Here is a 20,164-nt window from a genome sequence, read left to right on the forward strand (position 1 = left end):
TTTCTGAGCGTTCGCTTTCATTGTGTGCTGTTGTGGAGGGGAAATGCTCATTCAATATTTTTTTTTTGTATTTTCTTCTCACGAGCAATTTTTGTTCTGCTTTGTCGCTTACTTTACGACATTTTCTTATTTCTTATTCGCTTAGACTTAAGACAATTTTCTTGGCCCTGCCCACATTTATTGTGTGAGTGTTTTGAGTGAGGTGGTGATGGAGAAAAGTTTTTATTTTTTTGGGGAGGTTTGGTGATGAAGAGATAAAGCTTGTTGATGAGAAGGAGAGAATTTTAAGTGATGTAAAGTTATTTTTTATGAAAATTATTAAGTTTTGAATCTTTTATGACGAATTTTGTTGATAAATTGATGAAATTAAGTGGGTTTAGGAAAATAATGTAAGTCTTTAATATGTAGGCATCTTGACTGGACTTTTAAAATAATTCTTGGAGTCCAAATTACTAAATTCTTACTAAATCTGTTTTTAAATTTGAAAAATGTATGAAAATTCTTAAAATCACTGAAAAATGAGTAATTCAACAACATAATATAAAATTATTCATAAATTCGGTTTAATGAATCACAATCTTCAGAAATTGAGATAAAAATATTGATATAAAAAATTTAAACAAATTTAAAATTCAAAAGAAAATAAAATTTAAATTAAAAAATAAACAATGTAATTTAATAATAAATTGAATTAAATTTAATTTAATAAGAAATTAAATTTAAATTTTAAATTTTTTAAAATTCTTATTAAATTTGTTCAATACTTTCATTAAATTATAAAAATTTCACTTAAATTCTACAATTTCTCAATAACCAAACAATCTTAATTGTGAGAAATCTACAAATTCTACATTAAAATTCACATAATTGACAAATAAATTTACTAAATAATTTGTGTGTTGATTAAATGAAACATAAATGTTAAATACTCCAGCTATTTATTCAGAATTTTGAAATTCATTTACATATTCTTAGAAATATTTTAAAACATAAATATCGAAGAAAATAATATTACATTTATTTAAATCTTGTTTATGACATTTATTCTATTTAATTTTGAAATATTTGTCAAATATTTTATAATATTCTACAATATTCTACAATCTTGACAATCTTGATTGAATTTAAAGACATGTTCTTCACAATTAAGTAGTATTTGGGGCATTTCTTGATCAAATTTCTTACTTTGGGGTCATTGGTCATCAAAATGTATTGATAATTCTATAAAAAGGTTTGTTCGAGTCATTCTAGTGACAATAAGCTTCATTTTGAAGTTACATGGAGTTTAGAGCCTGTTTGAACTCGTCCTCTTATTTTGTGTCGCTTGGGGTACTAATTAAGCCTATATATTTCTGTGTTAGACGAGCAATCGTATGTCAACATCTAAAATATATCTTAATTAGTTTGAAAATTTCTAACTTAAATTCTAATATTAATTTTCTAACAAAATTTCTAATCTCCAAATTTCTTCTCACATTTCTCATTCCAGATTTCTTCCACAAATCATTCAATTAGACATTACACCGACTTAGACATAAAACACATAAAGAAACATAACAAAAATCATACAAAAAAAACTCATTTAAAAAAAAAACTAAAAAAAATCTTTAAGTAACATCAAATTCAAAAACCCAAAAAAATAAAACACTTAAAAACAAAATCATTGCGACATCTAAAGAGGCCCAAAAACATTGAAGACGCTTTTTTTGGAAGAACATCAAGACAAATAAAAACAAAATCTAAAGCAGTTCAGGTGAGTTGAAGATTTTTGAATATTTTGAAGAAATTGAAAAGATTTGAATTTGAGTAGATTAAGCGATGGATATGGATGAATTGGTCAATTTTTGGAAGAATTTTGAATTGAAATTCAATTTTTAAAGTTTGAGAATTTTTGGTTTTGATCATCAAGAGTCTTAAGACGTCAGAAGTCGTAGGTTATGCGTTTGAGACACGGGAACACTGATCAAACAATCATCCATATCCATCGTTTAAACTCCAAAACTTCCTACAATTCCATATATTTATTTGAAAATTATCATGACGAAACTTAAAATTTGTACTAAACTTTTATTCATAAATATCATAAGAAGTATTACTAAATATATGCATGATATAACTTTTACATTCTAACTTGATAATGACCCATATGTTACTTTATCTCTCAGAATTATGATTAAATTTATTTACTAAGAAATATTTCGCTAAATTATAATTTTAATCTCGAATTTTTCTAAATTACATAGCCAAAATATCTAAAAATTATTCATTAAAATGATAAGAAAAATAACTTTAAGCAAATAATATTAAAAAATAGCTCATGAATAAGCACATTAAGTCAGTAAAAAAAAATTATTCTTCTTTTTATGACAACTGAGGAAGTGATAAGAAAAGAATGAATATTAATTCTTTATAAATTCATTTTTAAATCACAATAAGCGAGCTGTGCTGCTCATTTCAAAGAAATTTATCTCGAGAATGTTTTGTTTAAACAACATCAGAACTGTAAACCACATGTGAGTTTTGTCGTATGACGAAGTCCAGGCAAGATATAGTCTGTTAATGCAAATGATAATAATTATTCATATATCTACATATATGTCATAAGTGGAGGCGTATTTCTTTTCTCGAGATACTTACAATTTTGTATATGGGTTTGTGATATGAGTTTGAGAAAGTCAATGCGATAAGAATGAGGCTTATGGAAATGTGGAATTAAGAAATGTGCAGATTATGTGGGTTTGAATGATAAGAAGGCAGAATGTCTTTTTTGCATGTTTTTTAGTTCTTTTGGATGACTTTAGAGTTGGATTTGTGGGTTTTTCTTAATTATCTGTGCAGCACAAGGTTCCATTTGACAGCCATATGGAATCCACGTGGATTTTGAGACCATTTGGAACATTTTTACTTACTTTATGTCTCAGATTACTAATTTTAATAAATCTTGTTGTTTTTAACAGTTTTTAATAATTTGAAACTTATTTCGTTAAGTTTAACGAATGAAGCTAACTTCAAGACAATCATTGTTGTTGCAATTTAAATTTTGGCAAATTTAGAATTTTCTTCAATTTAATAGTGTTTATAGAGTAATTTTGCATCAAATGAGCAATAATAATCAACAGTCAATCACTAAACAGCTAATAATCAAGAAAAACAAGCACAAAACTAAGGTAAATCCAAGTAAATTCTCCAAAACACATTTTCGTACAATTTTCAAAATTATACCAAATCTTATCCACAACTTCATCACATTCCCGTCTCATTATTTCCTCTCATATCATCACAACTTCAAGCATAACCCAACTTAATACAAAATTTGCTCCCATTCCATAAGTATCCCAAACTCAAAATCAATAATTTTCCATTCCATTTCATTTGCACCTTCAAGTTGTTTACAGCTCAACGAAAATTGCAATTTAGAATAAGCGAAAAAATTGGAAAAAAAATATAATCGAAGAATTTCTAACAAGCCTTCACCCACCTCCTTCTTTCTTTCTACAATACCTTACCGAAGGAGTATTTCAAAGACTGATAGTTCATTGCTATTTTTTCCTAATAATTTTGCACAATACAAAACAAATTTTCCAATTTAAAAAGACTGCAATAAACCAATAAGGGTTGAAAAGCCTTCAGAACAAGATTTCACTTTAATGACACGAAATTGCTGCAATTTCTTGAAATATAGAAAAAAAAAATATATAAATCACCTTCGAAGCCCTTTCTCATGCTTAAAAATTGTAATGGAATATAAAATACACTCAAGTCGCGTGTACAAGACAGCGATGAGTACCGAAAGCTACACAAAGAAAAATAGCAGAAAAAATTATAATTTCATTCTTGTCATCACAAAAATCAACAGCTTGAAAGGCTGAGTTTATTGCAAATATATTTCATAGACTTAGGAAATAGGAATTTATGAAAAAATTGGATTTTTTCTGATGTTTATTAGAAAATTGCTTTTTTTAAAGAAAATTGAAAAACAAATTTTTTTGGAGTGGATTTTGAAGGAAGAGAGCTGATTGTTGGGAAATTGAGACTACTGGAAAGTAGTCTCCACTTGTTTTAGATCAGTAGATACTTGAGTAACGTCTCATTTGGTTAAACAAATGACATAACTTCTTCAGTCAACTTGAAAACAAAATCTTTGAATTCTATTGACAAGTAAAGCAAATTAGATAATATTTATGCCAATTATCATTATGGCTGATGATTTCTTCTAATCTTTCAAATCAACTAATTCACACAGTTTGAATTCATAAAACCTTTGAATTATTTGCATTTAATTCATGAGACTATTAGGTCATAGCTTCTAATTAATAATTGCGGAATTGTTGGATATTAATAATAACTTTATTTTTGTCGAAGCTGGGTTTTACCCGATGATTCTTAAGATCTAATATTTGATCACAGGCTAGTGTGACTCTGTCTTGAACTATTGTAGATTCTGTTTAAATTCAAGTCAGAGTCACACCAGATTTAACCGAATTCCAGCACTAAGTCAGAGTCACACCAGACTAGAATCTGAGTCATATTTTCCACACTAAATCCAAGATGACTTCAAGATTCGATCAATAGCAGTCGCCATATCCACAATATTTAAAACCCATAAGATGCCATAAATGATGATTAAATCATCCTAACTAGACCTCCTAACCCAAAAATATTATCCAATTTCAAACCAATTATTCATTAAAAAATCTAAACAACTTAAAACAAATTTTACTGTCAAAATCAAGTCATAGTTTATTAAATATACACGTAAAATAGTTGAATGACTTTACCATGCGTTTTATTTGTGATTTCGCACTATGAAAAATAATAACAATGTTTTCACTTTGCAACAATGTATAAAAATCATTTTAGTTTAAATTATATAGAAAATATTAGTCGAGGTGTTGAATTGTTGACAAAAAATGATAAATTGACTCATTTAATTTGATGTGATTCAAAATTGTTATGTCTTAGTGACCTATTTTAGTGATATTAACATGACTTTTGGAGAATTTTGAGGTTAATTTAGTTAAAATATCATAAAAAGTGAGTTTATTTTGTTAAATTTGAAGTAAATCTGAAATTCCATCAATCTCTGCTCTGAATCATAACCTCAAATCTCGTGACTCATCCAATTCAAAGGTCAATTAACCACAAAGTCCAAAAACATCAATCGATTCTATTACCACCCAAAAAATATCCAAATAACAATACACGAAGCAATAATTTAAAAATAAGTAATGTGCACAACCTGTAAATGTGACATTCTATAGGTAAGTTAATGAAAGACATAAAGCAAATCAAGTCAGAAAAAAAATAATATAATATACTTCCTCATACATCCGGTCTTTTATTATTTTTGCTTCTCACTAAATCTACATGTGTGTCTAGCTTTTTTTCATTTCATTTAATTTACTTTTTTTTATTTTAAATGGAAGTGAATATGAATGTTGTGGGGTTTCTGAAGGTACTGAATTTGAGGGCGTTTAGGTTACTTGGTTGAAATTGAAGCAAAAGTTTTCGCATCTTAAGTGCGTTCAGTAAGATTGAGGCAGAATTTTTTGCATCTTAAGTACGCTCAGTAAGATTGAGGTGGAACTTTTCGCATCTTGAGCAAAATTGAGGAACTGGAAACTTCTAGCATCTTAAGTGCGATCGTTCAGTAAGATTGAGGCAGATCTTGTTATTTTTCGCATCTTAAGTGCGTTCAGTTAAATTGAGGCAGAAATTTTTGCATCTTAAGTGCATGTTCAGTAAAATTGAGGCTAGAGTTTTTCGCATCTTAAGTGCGTTTAATAAGATTAAACCAGAATTTTTTGCATCTTAAGTGCGTTCAGTAAAATTGAGGCTAGGTTTTTTACATCTTAAGTGCGTTCAGTAAGATTGAGGCAGAACTTTTCGCATCTTAATTACGTTCAGTAAAATTAAAGCAGAAATTTTTCGCATCTTAAGTGCGTTCAGTAAGATTGAAGCAGAAATTTTGGTATCATAACTGCGTTTAGTATTACTTAATTCTAAATTAACTTGAATTTAACCTCAAAACATAACTAGAGAGCCCATTTAATTCCAAACAAATTGTACATTATTACATCAAATAGAACAACTTCAAACTCTTTTTTTTTTCATTCCTCTTCTTTTCTCTTATTCTAAAAGCATTACGAAAAATGCTAATGTCCATCAATTCAATGGAAAAATAAAAAAACAAGTAGCAACAACTACAGTAATAATCATTAGAATTGGTGATCTTTGGACAGTAGTTCCGGTCCCGTTTACTCAATATTTTATATAGCTCGCGACAATCAAGTAAAGTACATGCACCAAAAAGAATTAATATACGATGATATTTCATCATTCCGTATCTACACCTTCAATATTTTTTTAAAATTTTAAATTCTCGATGCTTTTCATTCCTCACATATTGTTGTGCTGCTTTTTTTCCCCCATTCACGTTTTTTTGTATGAAAAAAAAAAATCATCATGATCATTATTATCATCACCGTCGTCGTCGAAGTTGAAATCGTGCACATGAAAAAAAAAGCTATAAAGTGCTGCTTATAAACAAGAATTTAATGAGGAAATTATTTCCGTTTGCTTTTTTTTTTTTTATTCGCGTTCTCGAAAATCACGGTCTGAACAAAAAAAAAAATGAGGAGAAAAAGTTGCTGTTGATGTTCTATAAAGAGTTTCTGCCTTGTGCTTTTTTTTATATAATATTTTTCAATTAACTAATATTTCCTGTTGCCCTCCTTTAGGGAAAATCGTGTAGATTATTTTAGCTGCCATTATCTCTCTTTTCATGACTTGTTTATTACGTTCTTTTTTTTCTCGACTCACGAAGCGTTTCGTTTTGTTGTTTATTTGATGCTCAGGAAATTGTTATGATGTATTTCTCAACTGCTATATGTTCATTTTGTGTTATCTCAATAATTTGATTGAAATTTGTGAAATTGCTAGCTTATTGCTTATTATTCTTAATTTAGACTTGATGAAAAATTAAATGTTTGCTTATTCATGGGACTTATTGTCAAGAGCTTGATGTCTACAAAGAATTCTATAGGGTTCGTATAAGAACCGCAGGCCTTCATTTTCTTCATTTTAAATGCACAGGCTTGTAGTTTTTGGCTATACCTTAAAGTTTGTCTAAGGATTCAGTCCTGCACTTTCAGACAGCGAGCGAAGTCATTAAGGAAGTTGGATGTTTGTGTAAGCATTCAAATTAAGAAGTAATTAGTGGGAATCGAACTTGTTTCTTGCAATTTTCTTAAAATTGAACTGTTGGTTTGACTACTGAGCTACTCTGAGCCTTGAATTGTCTCTTGGTAAAATTAACATAATGCATATCTTAACAATCGAAATTCGGTCGAGGATTGTTATTGTCCAAGGTTTGACATTATCGTAAAAATCGCAATTTACGCTTTGTTATTGTATTTTACCTTCGAAATTATTCATTTTTGCACATGTAATTAGTAATACATTTTATGTTAATTATTGATGACAATCTTAGGTCTTTATTATGAAATCAAAAGTCAAATTAATGGATTTAAGCGATTTTGAGCATCTTATAATAAGATATATCAAGATTCAAGTTACTTTATAATTAACTAATTTCTCAATCTTAAGAATTTATCGAAGATGAATCATCGTGAAAGCATATATACTTGCAATAGTTGTCAATTGATGCCAAATAATCCAAATCATGTCATTAAATCATTGCAAATTCAAGAACACAATCGATTCCTTCAAATATCTCAATTAAAATTTCGTCTAACTTCATTAAAACCTTCAGCTTATCATTCTACGTATCAATTTCAAATTATAAAGCATTACAATACAAAATTAATGACAAGCATTTACATCGAGAAAGCTATGGCCTGTTGTAAAATATCAACAATATCTTATAGCACAGATCATGAACATGAGGCAATTAAAATGCACATTATTTCGTTGTTATCTGATACAATACATACGTTAAGTGGAGCGTTATTTTTTATTTTTCTACAAAGTCAAAGCTGTAGATGATGTTTTGTTGTTGTTGTTGCTGTGTTTAGATATAGAGGGGGATTAGAATTCGCGTGATTTTTTTCCTACAGCGGAAATTGAAATGACAATGAAGCAAATTGAGTCGCTTTTTATAAAAAAAATTTTTAACGATATAATGCAAGCATGAAATAAGAATTTGCTGTTGAATGGAAAATTTTTGCATAAGAATTTGTTGGGTTGTTGAAATGGAATGGGTGGTGATTTTGGGTATGAGTGGGGTTTTGGAGTCTTCGGAAGTAGATTTTCTGAACAGACATGTTCCGCTCATGAGTTTGCCCACAAAATTGAGCATGCTTAATGATATTGATTTAGTATAGCCATTAGCAAGCTCATTTAGGCATTTATACTTGCTATGATTATGCTTTGATGCCAAAAAATTGACCCAAATCAAGACTATCATCAATTTGAAGACCATGACTTCCAAAATCATCATTTTCCCATCCGCGGAAAGCATTAACTGCAAAAATTAATTCGCAATCATTCCAATTCTTTACAAAAAACTAGAAAATCCACAATTCCGTTCTCTTTTTTCCGCTTCAAGCTGTTTTTCAAGCCATCAAGATTTGCGCTTGACTAACTTTTGCTTGATTCTTTTTAATTTCCTCGCAAAAAAGCAGCACAAATGAGAAACTCATTGAAAAATATATAAAAAAAAGCGAATCGCCATTCATCGTTTTGTTGCCCCGTAAGCATACAAAATTAGTTTTCTGATTCTCTTTTTTTATATATTTAAAATATACTTTTTGTATTTTTTAATTCAAAGAATATTGTGATGGAAGTTTCGCATCCGTTGTCTGTGTATTATACTTCATCAAATCATCATTTTTTTTTTTTGTATTTCAAATCGTATATCTTGTCTGATACTCCACCCATTATTGTATTCTATAGTCTCCAATTTACTTCATCTTCCCCACCTTATTTTTTATTCCATTCCAACTCTTTTAATTCTACTGACTTGACCAATTGACTTCTTCAAGCATTTTTCATTTCCACTTCCAAAAACTTTTTTGTTGTTGCTTCTTTTCATTACGAGAAATAAAGTAACGATGATGATGACCCAAAACAACTTGAGACTTTTTCTTTCATGGTCAGTTGAACTTTTTTTTTATTCATTTTCTTTTACTTTTCTCGACTAATTGGAAAAAATGAGGAAAAGAGAGAGAGATTCGAGGATGGAACTTTGTAATTGTGTAATGGAGAAATTTAATTAAAATGGTCAAGAGAAAAGGGGAGCAAAAAAAGTTCTTTTGAATGGGAAAAATAGAAAGAAAGTTGGATGTACTGGATGGGATACTGTTGGTATTATTGGGGATGAATCTGCATGTTATGGCATTTGACTTTTGTATTATTGAATAATTGGGAATGACTTGACTTTGATTAGCACCCGGAAGGTACATGAGTAAAAATGATTGAAAATCCGACCAAAAGCAATAACTCTGCCTGAGGCCGGGTTTCATAATCTGTCTTGAACCAGAGTCACACTGACTTGGACCGGTTATGTAGCCATTTCTGCGTCATCTTCCGAACACTTCTTGAATTAGCAGCTGTCACTGTTAGCCCAGAAAGCAAAACATAGCCGCTACAAAGATCATCATATTGCTAAATAGTCTAAATGATGTGAAATTGCTCATGACGAAATTACACAGCTTTCTTTGAAAACATGTATATTAAGTAATTCGAATAGTTTGTCTAATTTAAGGAATTGAACATTAATTTCTACAAAGAAGCATTTGTTAATCCACAAAGTTCAATATTTGAGATTCGTAATTGCTCAAACTTTCTAGCATTGATCTAGTTCTTTAAAGATTAGACTAGAATTTGATATCTGATCAGTTGTTCAAATCCTAAGCCATATCAACAATTACTTTGCATACTCTGCGATATTCAGAAAATCAAACCTTAGCTTCTTTGACACAATCTGTGGATATATCCAAGATATACCTCTAATCATCAACTCCTACTCCAACTTTCCTATTTAATTAAATTAAACTTCATTATCTCCAAAACCAAACAATCGCAAAAAGACTCAATTCATTGTAATTAGTTCCTTCCCCACAAAATCCCTCATTATCTTAATCAAAATGATCTCAATCTCCATATGCCACCTGTAAATAATTTATTCCTTACTCCAACATTTATTGTAATCATCACCACGGTCATTTGACTTGTTACTCCACACAATTTCTTTCCGGTCATGGTTCCAAAAAATACCATGAAAAATGTAGAGAAATGAATCACGGCTATCAAGTTTAATTGCCATCAGAAGGAACACGTGCTTTACAAAAAAAATATAATTTTAAGTGCCACCGTCACACCAATTTTCTCTTGTTGAATACTCACAGATGAGCATTCGGCATGTGTATTTGACTTAATTGTATTCTACCGGCTTTAAGGTTCTATGAATCAAGATTTTAATGATGGATACAACAAAAACACGAGCTAATTATTGTCTTCTATGTGGTCTCTTCCTCTTCATATTACGCAAAAAACGTAAAGTTAATGAATATGGCACGAGGTGGAACGAAGCAGCCAGTTTGTTATTAATGGCTTGAAAGATACCGGAAGGATTCATCGTTGATCGCTTTTTTGGACTTTACCTTTAGTATAAAAATTCTGTCAATCGTATCGCCGTTTACTATGTCATTGACTTACTCACTACACCTCGACTCTCTTTGGATGAATATTATTTCTCCAGGTGCAAGCATGCTGCATCTTAATGGGTTGTTTTCACCCTTATTGAAATTTCTATAGAACAAGTTATACAACTTTATACATTAAACCTTCTTATTGTTGGAATTGCACTCGTGTCTTTGAAGTTTCCTGATTGCATTATTGTTAATGAAAAGGAACAACTAATTCTGCCAGTAATTGCCTCACAATTTATAGCTCGAAAAATTGATTCCCTTCAAAATAAAAACAAGAATCAGCAACATCGTGATAATAACGCGTACAGAAAAAGGTAGAAAAGTAAATAGGAAGAGAAATGCAAAAGGGTACGACGACGCGCATCTCCTAAAAATTGCCAGCTGCATCGAAATGTTTTCCAATAAATGTTAGGGAAGGGTGTGCGGATGAAATAAACTTATAATTAAAATTATACATGTGAAGATATTCTGCTGCTCACAAATGTGTAAAATAACTATAATGTACGACGACGAGCATGTAGAATATGTCTCGTGCGGTGACTTATTGAAGAATTGTTTTTGAGTAAATTTTTGTGGAGGACGCATTCACGCATAGCGGAGTGAAATGGATGGAAAGACAGGCGGGATGATGATGAAAAATTGAATTTATTTGGTGCTGTTGATGAGTTTGTGTTGGAATTGAGCATGAAATTGTGTTTATAGGAATTAGTTTGACTTTACTAGCTTCTTAAAGGTACCATAGCCAGAATATGGACTCCTAATCAGACAAAGAACAATTTTTCGAAACTCTGGTTTTGAGAACAAGCTCTTTGTCTGCTAAGGATTCGAACCCAAGCCCTCTCTTGACTCAATGTCGAGTTATCTTACCTACTGAGCTACCGGAGAGCCACAAGGGCTGCTTAGGTGCGTGACACATAGCTTACTTGTATTATATTCTCTACGGCAGTGTTGTCCATACCTTCTACCCAACGGCACATGTTGGAGAGTAAGCCTTGACTAAGTAATCCTCATTCCACACTTCCTTATCATTTTACAATCCCAAACACCAAACAAACTCAAAGAATATCTCAAAAAACTCTCAATTCCATTCTCCACGCATGTCAAGAAACTGAAAAAAAGTCCCAAAAAGCATCCACAAAACTGCGGTCAAACGAGAGATTTTAAGTTAATTAAAAAATTCTTCCCCAAAATCATCTCCACAATGAGACATTCTTATAAAATAGACACAAAAAAATGTCAATGTAGGAAAATTAATTAATATAAGTCTGATGCCTTAGAAGGAATTGGAATTTTACATGCGGTTGACATTTGTGTAACTTGAAACAGCTGAATATGTCTTCTTCCAAGAATTTTCAGCACTCAATAATTCGTAATGGCAAATTACAATGGGCTCATTCCATTCAATTATTGTATATTACATTTAATGAATAGCGGTTCCATAAGTATAAATAAAAAACTCAAAATCGCATCCATCATCTACAGTCAAATTAACATAATTGTTGTGCATTCAAATCAATTCTCATCATCTGCATTTATTTCTATTCCGTTATATTTTTGCATACTGCAATTGCTTTTAATAAAAATGCATGCGGACATCAATAGACCATTTATTTTGGAGATGCGACAAATAAAATGATTGATTTGATTTTTTATGGTTGAAAAATAGAATTTTGAGCATCTTGAAGGACTCTTGGAATTTAAAATAGGAAATTTTACCTGCATAAACATGCTCTTTATGTTTACAATGAAAGAATTCTTGAGGAGATTACAATATTCATGAAGAATGGGATGAGAGAAAGGTTAAGAAATTACCGGCAGGTTGTTGCAAGTTGTGAATACAAAAAGATCAAATGAATAAATTTGAGGTTAGGTTTTGTTTGGTATCAATTTGAATTGAAGAAATTGAGAAGAAATTTGGATTTTGATGCACGCTTATGGAAAGATTTTGTGAATTTTAGAACATGTCTATCAATAATTCCAGCAATTTTAGAAAATTGGTTTACTTTTCGAAATTCGAAATTTCGAATTTCCAAATTTTAAATTTCGAAAAACTAGTTTTCAGATTTTAAAATTTTAATATTTTCATATTTTTTTTAAATTTCGAAATTAGAACTTTCGAATTTCCTGTTTTTTGAATTTCGAAATTCGAAATTAACGATCAAAACAATATTTTAAATCAAAAATTCATAAAACCTGCCTGAAACTTGCTGCAAAATTTAAAATTCATCATTTCAGAAATTCCCATTGACTCATCAAACCCCCTCGAATTCTCAAAAAAGACAAATAAAAACAAAATCATCCACTAAATCACACAGTACACAAAACAAAGAAAATGCCTGTGTGACTAAGACTTGTTTGAGAAACGGCACCCCTCAAATGCAAACACACAAAAAAAGAATATTCCTTTCAAGACAATTTTCACTCACTTTATGGCTTTCCGCAAAGTGCTCAACAAGTGTTCAAGAGGATTTTCTTAGTAAATATTTTCCTTACCCTCCTTTTGTATTATATTCTCGAAAATTGTTCTCAATTTTAGGGAAGATTAAGGAACAATTTTAATCGCTTCGTTTGGCATTTTTATAGCACCTTTTATTAGATTAATGAATCCACTCGACATGAGAAATGAAATTGTTTCATTAATTATGGCTTTTTTTTGTGTTTTTCCCTAATTTAATCAGAATCATCGTCACTGAGCGACATTGCCAATTGTGAGGGTGAGAAAGAAAATCTTTCTTTTATGCTTAATGAATTGTCAAAGTGGAAAGACTTGAAGGAGATGATTTTTTTTTCTCACACTTTAGGGCAAATAAAAACCTCAAAAGAAGTCTTGCAAAAAAATTGTACACAAAAGAAGAAGAAAGTGACAAGACCATCTGCTGCTCTTGCTACAGTTTCTTTATCTTCATCTTTTTACTCCTTTTGTATTCATAAATTATTATTTATTTGAATGAATATTCAAAGATATAAAATTTTTGTGAAAGGGATAGATTTTATGGTTTGGCACTATGAATAACAATAGATTGATGATGTTTGTGGACTACAAAGGATCTATGGGAAGAAAGTTGTATTTTTTTGGGAAGAGAATTTCTTGGCTTTTTTGTTGTTGTCATTTCTTGAATTTCTTTCAATTTGTTGTGATTTCTTTTTTGAATTACACGCTTATAAGTTTTTTTAAAGATTTTTTAAGGATGATTTTTTGGTAAAAATATAAAATTTGTGGTTTTTGATGAGAATTAGAGGATTTTGACAATTTTCAAAAATTAAAAAAATGTTTGAAAATTTGAATCTGAACAAAAAATTTAAGTTTGAAAAATAATTTGAAATTTAAGTGAAGTTTGATTTTCTATGTAAATTTTAAAATTTGAAAAGAATTGAAAACCTTCAAAACTGAACATAATCAATTTCTAAAACATTTTTAATTTGTAAAATATTTAAAAACTTTCAATTTTTTTTAATTCAATATTTTTAAAATATTTTAATATTTGTTGAAAGTTAAATAAATGAAATTTGTTTTAAATTTTAAAAAAATTAAATTTTGAAATTCTTAAAAAATTATTGATAATTAACCAAAATTTGAAATTTCTCTAAAACTTCATAATTAAGGCAAATTGAATATTTCAAAAATCTATTTTAATTAGTTCCTCATTACTCATTGCAACATCCAATCATTGCAAAAACCAACCTCAACTTAAGTGCACTCAAGAATCATCCAAAAAAAATTCATTAATTTAACAAAAATTCATCGAAGCTCATGAAAGAGTTTCCCAAAAACTTAACATAACACAAACTCTTCTAAAGAATTTTCAATTTTTTGCTCATATTGCAGTTTCAAGTCCTTATGCCTCATGAAATTCTCATAAAAATGTACTTTTCTGCATCAAACAACAAACAAAAAAAAAAGTTACAAAAACACAAACATTAGCAGAAAAATTTTTGTAATTAAAATTGCATTATGTATGTATGAAGCTCTCACGTCTCTATTGTAATCGATTGCAACAATGAATGTAAAGTTTTTTAGCATATTATGATGAAAATTCATAAAAAAATTCGCGTAGGATTAAGCTACTTTGTATTATACTTAAATAAACTGTTTATTACTTTTTAAAATCAGCTGAAGCGCACTTTTTGCTCTTCTTTTGAATTGTAGAGATGTAAGAGCAGTTCTGATATATGCACATTTATGATTATTTTCGTATTATGAGCACTTCAAGAGTCTTGTGAATGCACTTTTTTTAGTGGAAAATGAAAAAAGTTTTTCTTTTTTAATTATTTGTGAGTTTTGAATTTAAAATGTTCAGGTGGATTTATGGAGATTATTGTTAGGGAAATTATTGAATTTTGAAAAAATTTGAAATTTAGAATTTTTTAAAATTTCAAGATTTATTTAAAAATATTTTTTAAAAATTTTTTAATTTTCAAAAATTTAAAAAAATATTTTAAATAATTTTATTAAAAAAATTAAAAAATTTAAATTTTTTAAAAACAATTTAAAAATTGAAATTGAAACTTCATAAATATTATTAGAAATTGAAATTTAATAAATGTTTAAATTAAAATTCAATAAATTTTCATTTTAAATTTTTTCAAAAATTCAAACTTTTTCAAATTTTAAAGTATATAAAAAATTAAAAATTTGAGATTTTAGTTTTTAGAAATCAAATCCAATTTGACCATTAATTTCAACTAAGAAACTCTTTTTAATTCCCACATCTCCTCACAATAATTCACAAACAATTTCTTTCTCACAATCAAAATTCACCTTTTCAAAATAATTCAAATTTATGTACATAGATTTATGACCCCATGAAAATACTTCCAACAAGTGTTTCCTTATGTCAACGATCACAGTCATATGATTTAAATAATTCAGTTCCTTATGGCTGAGTTTTCTCAAACTTGATATATTTGCCATGCCCATATTGCGTGGGAAAATTACTTCCTTCCATTAAGTTCTTAAGAACATTCTCACAATATAGAACAAGTCTCATTGTTTCCTTTCAAGAATGTCTTGCACTCCTTTTCCTTAATTATTCTGTGCTGTATAAAAACTACTTCCTAATATGTGAAACAAAAGGAAATACGAAATTAATGTTGAGTCCACCCTATTCCTCATAAATAAACTCAAGAAAATTTAACATATGTTGCACTACAATAATTTCATTTTGCATCGCTTGGTTATTTTGTTTCCCATAGTTCACCGTTAATGCCTGGAAGTTCCTTTGATACGCATGACATATTGCTGTGTCACAAAATTATGTACGAGAAGGAGGAAAAGAGTTCATTGAAATTTTTTTATGCGGTGGAATTTTTTTTTTTTATGTTTTTTTGTGAATTATGAATAATTTGAGGGAATTTTGTAGCTTCGAGTAACTTCTTTTGATGTAGGAAAAAATGATAAAAAAGTAGGATTTGGTGGGAAAATTCTGGGATGGAAATGGATTTTGGATTTGTTTACTTCCTTATTTCTTGGGTTTGACTAAGAGTTAGAAGACTACAAGGCTACAGGCCGGCATTTCCTGCATTTTAGATGGTCTGCAGTTGTCAGTTGTACCTTATAGTTCGTACAAGGCTACAGATTGTATAGTTTAGACGAACACTATTTAGATCACTAACTAAACAGATCAATTGTAATCCATGCCGATCCTTAGATGGTACCCAAGAATAGATAATGATTAGATAAGAGATATGTAATGAGCACATAATAGAGAAAAAAAAGGTTTAAATGTGCTTTGTGCCACACTCCCTGATAGTCCCCGGTAGCTCAGTGTTAGGAGCATGCAATGAAAAATTGTAAGACGAGTTCGAATGCGGGTTTGAATCCCACTTGGGTTATGTTGTGAGAAAGTGAACTTTTTTCTTTAGAACCTTATAAGCAGTAAGGTTTTGATCATATACTGCAAATTATTTTGTAAGAAGGAACTCAAATTCATTTCAATTGCAAACTATATCTTAAGAAGAACCAAGAAAACATATTCTAACTTCATGAATTCTTAAGAAAATTCAAACATTCAAAGTTAATTCCTCAAAATCACTTCAAATATAATCATAACTCAGCAATTCACAACAAAAACATTCTTAGCCCTTTCCTCATTTCATCACAATTGTCTTAATATCAAAATCATGTACCAATTTTAAAGCAAATTTGCATATAAACATTTAATATAATATTATCCAACATGATGATATGCAATTAAACATTTTGCTCCTTAAACTTGCATATCTGGCAAAGATTATTGTTCCATGTTTTGCAAAAACAATAATAATTATGTAGATTGTTCTTGTAGATTTTCTGCTTAGTTCATAAGACAATGAATGCAGAATGGCAAGATGAAAATTGATTCAGTGAATGTGAAAGGCTTTATAAAGGCAAACAAATCTCCTCAATCTTATTGTTGAGCATAAGTCAATTAAATATATTTATAGGATTTAAATATTATTACTATTGTGTTGAATTTTGAAGATGAAGAATTTTAGTCAGTAGAAGATGTTGTTGAGGCATAAATTGAAGATAAATTCATGAAAATGATGATGATGATGGCTAGGTAAATTTGAGAATTTGATATGGTAATTGTGTTAATGATTCTTAATAGTTTTGGAATGTCATTATTGGACTTTAAGATGATTTTTATTGGATTTTTTGAGGTTATTTGGTGATCTTTTAGTGTTTTGAGGTTAAAATGGTGAATTTTTGGTACTTAACAATCAACAAATTGAAATTAAGACAATTTTGAGTAGATTTTCTAGAATTTTAATTGAATTTTGCCGATTAAATTGTAAATTCTGATTTATTTCAAGAATCATAACAAGAGGGGAACACAACTATGAATTTTCAATGCAATTTGAAATTATTTTGACCAGTAAATTTCTCTATTTAAGATAATTGTTTCAAATTAATAGTTTTGAGCAAGTTTCCAACTTTTTGGAATAAGGGGCATGAAACTATGAATTTTATTTACAATTTGAAATTTATTTGACTGTTACATTTCCCTTTTTAAAACAATCACTTCAAATTAATAGTTCCAAAGCTTAATTGAAAATCAATTAGCACTTTACACAACCCCAACATCCTCAAATCTCAAAACCTGTCAGAAGCTTCAATCTCAATTTTCTCAAAATTTACATGTTAAACAACTCTATTCAAAACTTATTTACTTATAGAAAATTTCAGTATTACTTACAAAATCACACATTGTTCTTTACACTCATTAAGATTTTCATGTTAAATTGTCAAGACAATTTCAATTAAGCAACAAAAGCCAGCATGCATGTATTACCTTATCACTTCTGGACATTCACAAATATAATTATTTTATTGATATTTATTATTATTGTACAGTATATTCAATAACATATTCAATTACTTGACAAATCAATGACCAAAAAGTGGATAAAATGACTCAACAGATGCCAATTAATTTTCTGAGTATGTAAAATATTAAAATCTCATAAAGATGAAACCATAAGAACAATTATAGCAATTAAATGAGTAAAAATTTTCTCTCACTTGACATCAATACCTCATGAGGAGATGAGAAGCATTCAAGAATGTAATTGATATGAAGGATTTACATGACATGAATGGTGAAGAATGCTAAAAGGTCTTTTAATGATTATTACTATACCTTACTATTTAGTGTCGAGCATGTAATTATTTTAATCGGAGTTTATTCATTCATACAAGTTTTCTTAACAATGTTGTTGCTACTTGCTGCTATTGTAATTATCATCTTTACATGCTTGTTGGGAGAAAAACATAATATTGTGCACTACTAGCTTTTCATTGTTTTGCTATTGTCACAATCTTTATAGTTATGGAAAGTACTGAAACTTTGTGGATTGAGGAGAGAATGGCTTAAGAAATGTTGATGAAAAGTTGAAATTTAAATGAAATTTTTCGCATCAAAAGTGAATTCAGTAAAAAAAAATTTCGCATCAATAGTGACTTCAGTAAAAAAGATGCAAAATTTTCACATCAAAAATGAATTCAGTAAAAAAAGTTGCAAAATGTTCGCATCAAAAGTGAATTCAGTAAAAAAAAGGCGCAAAATTTTTGCATCAAAAGTGGATTCAGTAAAAAAAGATGCAAAGTTTTCGCATCAAAAGTGGCTTCAGTAAAAAAAGATGCAAAGTTTTCGCATCAAAAGTGGCTTCAGTAAAAAAAATACACAAAATTCTTTGCATCAAAAGTGAATTCAGTAAAATAGACGCAAATCCTCACAATTTTCTTTAAAATAGTCTTTAAATACTTCTTTAAATGCACCTTAATTTGATTCAATTTTCCCCACTACCTCAACTTCCATTCCTTCATTGAAATAATTCATTTCCCATTGAAACGAGGGGAAGAAAGCAGTTTCATGCAAATTAAGCGGAAATTCTCAACCTGCCCATTCTTAAACTCCTACTTTAATGCATTTCCGGAAGTAGTTTAAGGTAGAGTCGATTACTTGCTATTTCCTTCACATTACAATATAGTTCCCTATCTTGATTTTTCTCAGCCAAATACGATAAAAGAACGGAAATATCTAGTGTTTAAGTTGTGAAATGAACAAAAAAGACTGACTGAATTAATTTATTTACCCGCGCATAAATATGTGAAAAAAATAATAAAAGAAATATTTGTTACGATTTGTTGAATTTCCGAATTATTTAGTGCAACTAGTGATTGAATAATTTTTGAATTTTTCTGATTAATATGATTGTTTTGTGGTTTTTTAAAAAAAAGGTTCACACTGATAGTTACGTGCATAAATTTGGTGGAAGTATCAATTTTAATGGTTTGATGCTTTTTTGAGGAAGTGTCTTTTTGGGTGGGAACTAAAATTATGAAAGTTTCGACCATTCTTATAAAATTTTACGAATTTTGAGTAGAAATTGATTCAAATTTGACAAATAATTCAATGAAAGATGCAAACATACGCATCAAGAGTGAATTCAGTAAAAAAGATGCAAACAGTTTCGCTTCAAAAGTGAATTCAGTAAAAAAAGATGCAAAATGTTTTTCATAAAAAGTGAATTCAGTAAGAATGAAGCATAGAATTTCGCATCAATAGTGAATTCAGTAAAAAAGATGCAAACAGTTTCGCTTCAAAAGTGAATTCAGTAAAAAAAGATGCAAAATTTTTAAATCTCAAGATATACTTAGATGCAAGTTAAGCATTAAGCTGAATTCGTGACTTCATACCATTGACTCAAAACATATCAAAAACTGAACTTCCCAACAATTAAAAACTTCCTATAAATTGCAATAATTCTTTCATATTTACATCCTCGCTGTTCCTTTTCATGTTTCTTTTTCACAAAAAAAAATATAAAAAAATCAAAATTAAAATGTTTGTCTGTCTCATCCTCGTACATCGACTTCGAAAAAAAAAATCATTTTTATTATTATTATGCCGGTATATGAATGGATATATAAAAAAATATGCATTTTAATGACATAATTGGCGGTGTTTAATTTTTTTTTTTTTTTCGCAATGTTAAAGAAGAGCAAA

General features: G+C 29.2%; 1 protein-coding gene across 8 annotated transcripts in view; it reads left to right on the plus strand.

The window, feature by feature from the left end:
* pros (homeobox protein prospero) overlaps positions 1 to 20,164 on the plus strand; it is a 158,485-nt gene that overhangs the window by 87,305 nt on the left and 51,016 nt on the right. For all 8 annotated transcript variants that reach the window (XM_070642053.1, XM_070642054.1, XM_070642055.1 and 5 more), the window contains one exon: positions 1,490 to 1,753. The gene's annotated coding sequence lies outside the window, so the exon portion shown is untranslated. The remainder of the gene's footprint in view (positions 1 to 1,489; positions 1,754 to 20,164) is intronic.

This window comes from Chironomus tepperi, unplaced genomic scaffold, assembly GCF_022539635.2.
Source record: "Chironomus tepperi strain 1889 unplaced genomic scaffold, CSIRO-AGI_Ctep_v1 contig_262, whole genome shotgun sequence".
Classification (NCBI taxonomy): domain Eukaryota; kingdom Metazoa; phylum Arthropoda; class Insecta; order Diptera; family Chironomidae; genus Chironomus; species Chironomus tepperi.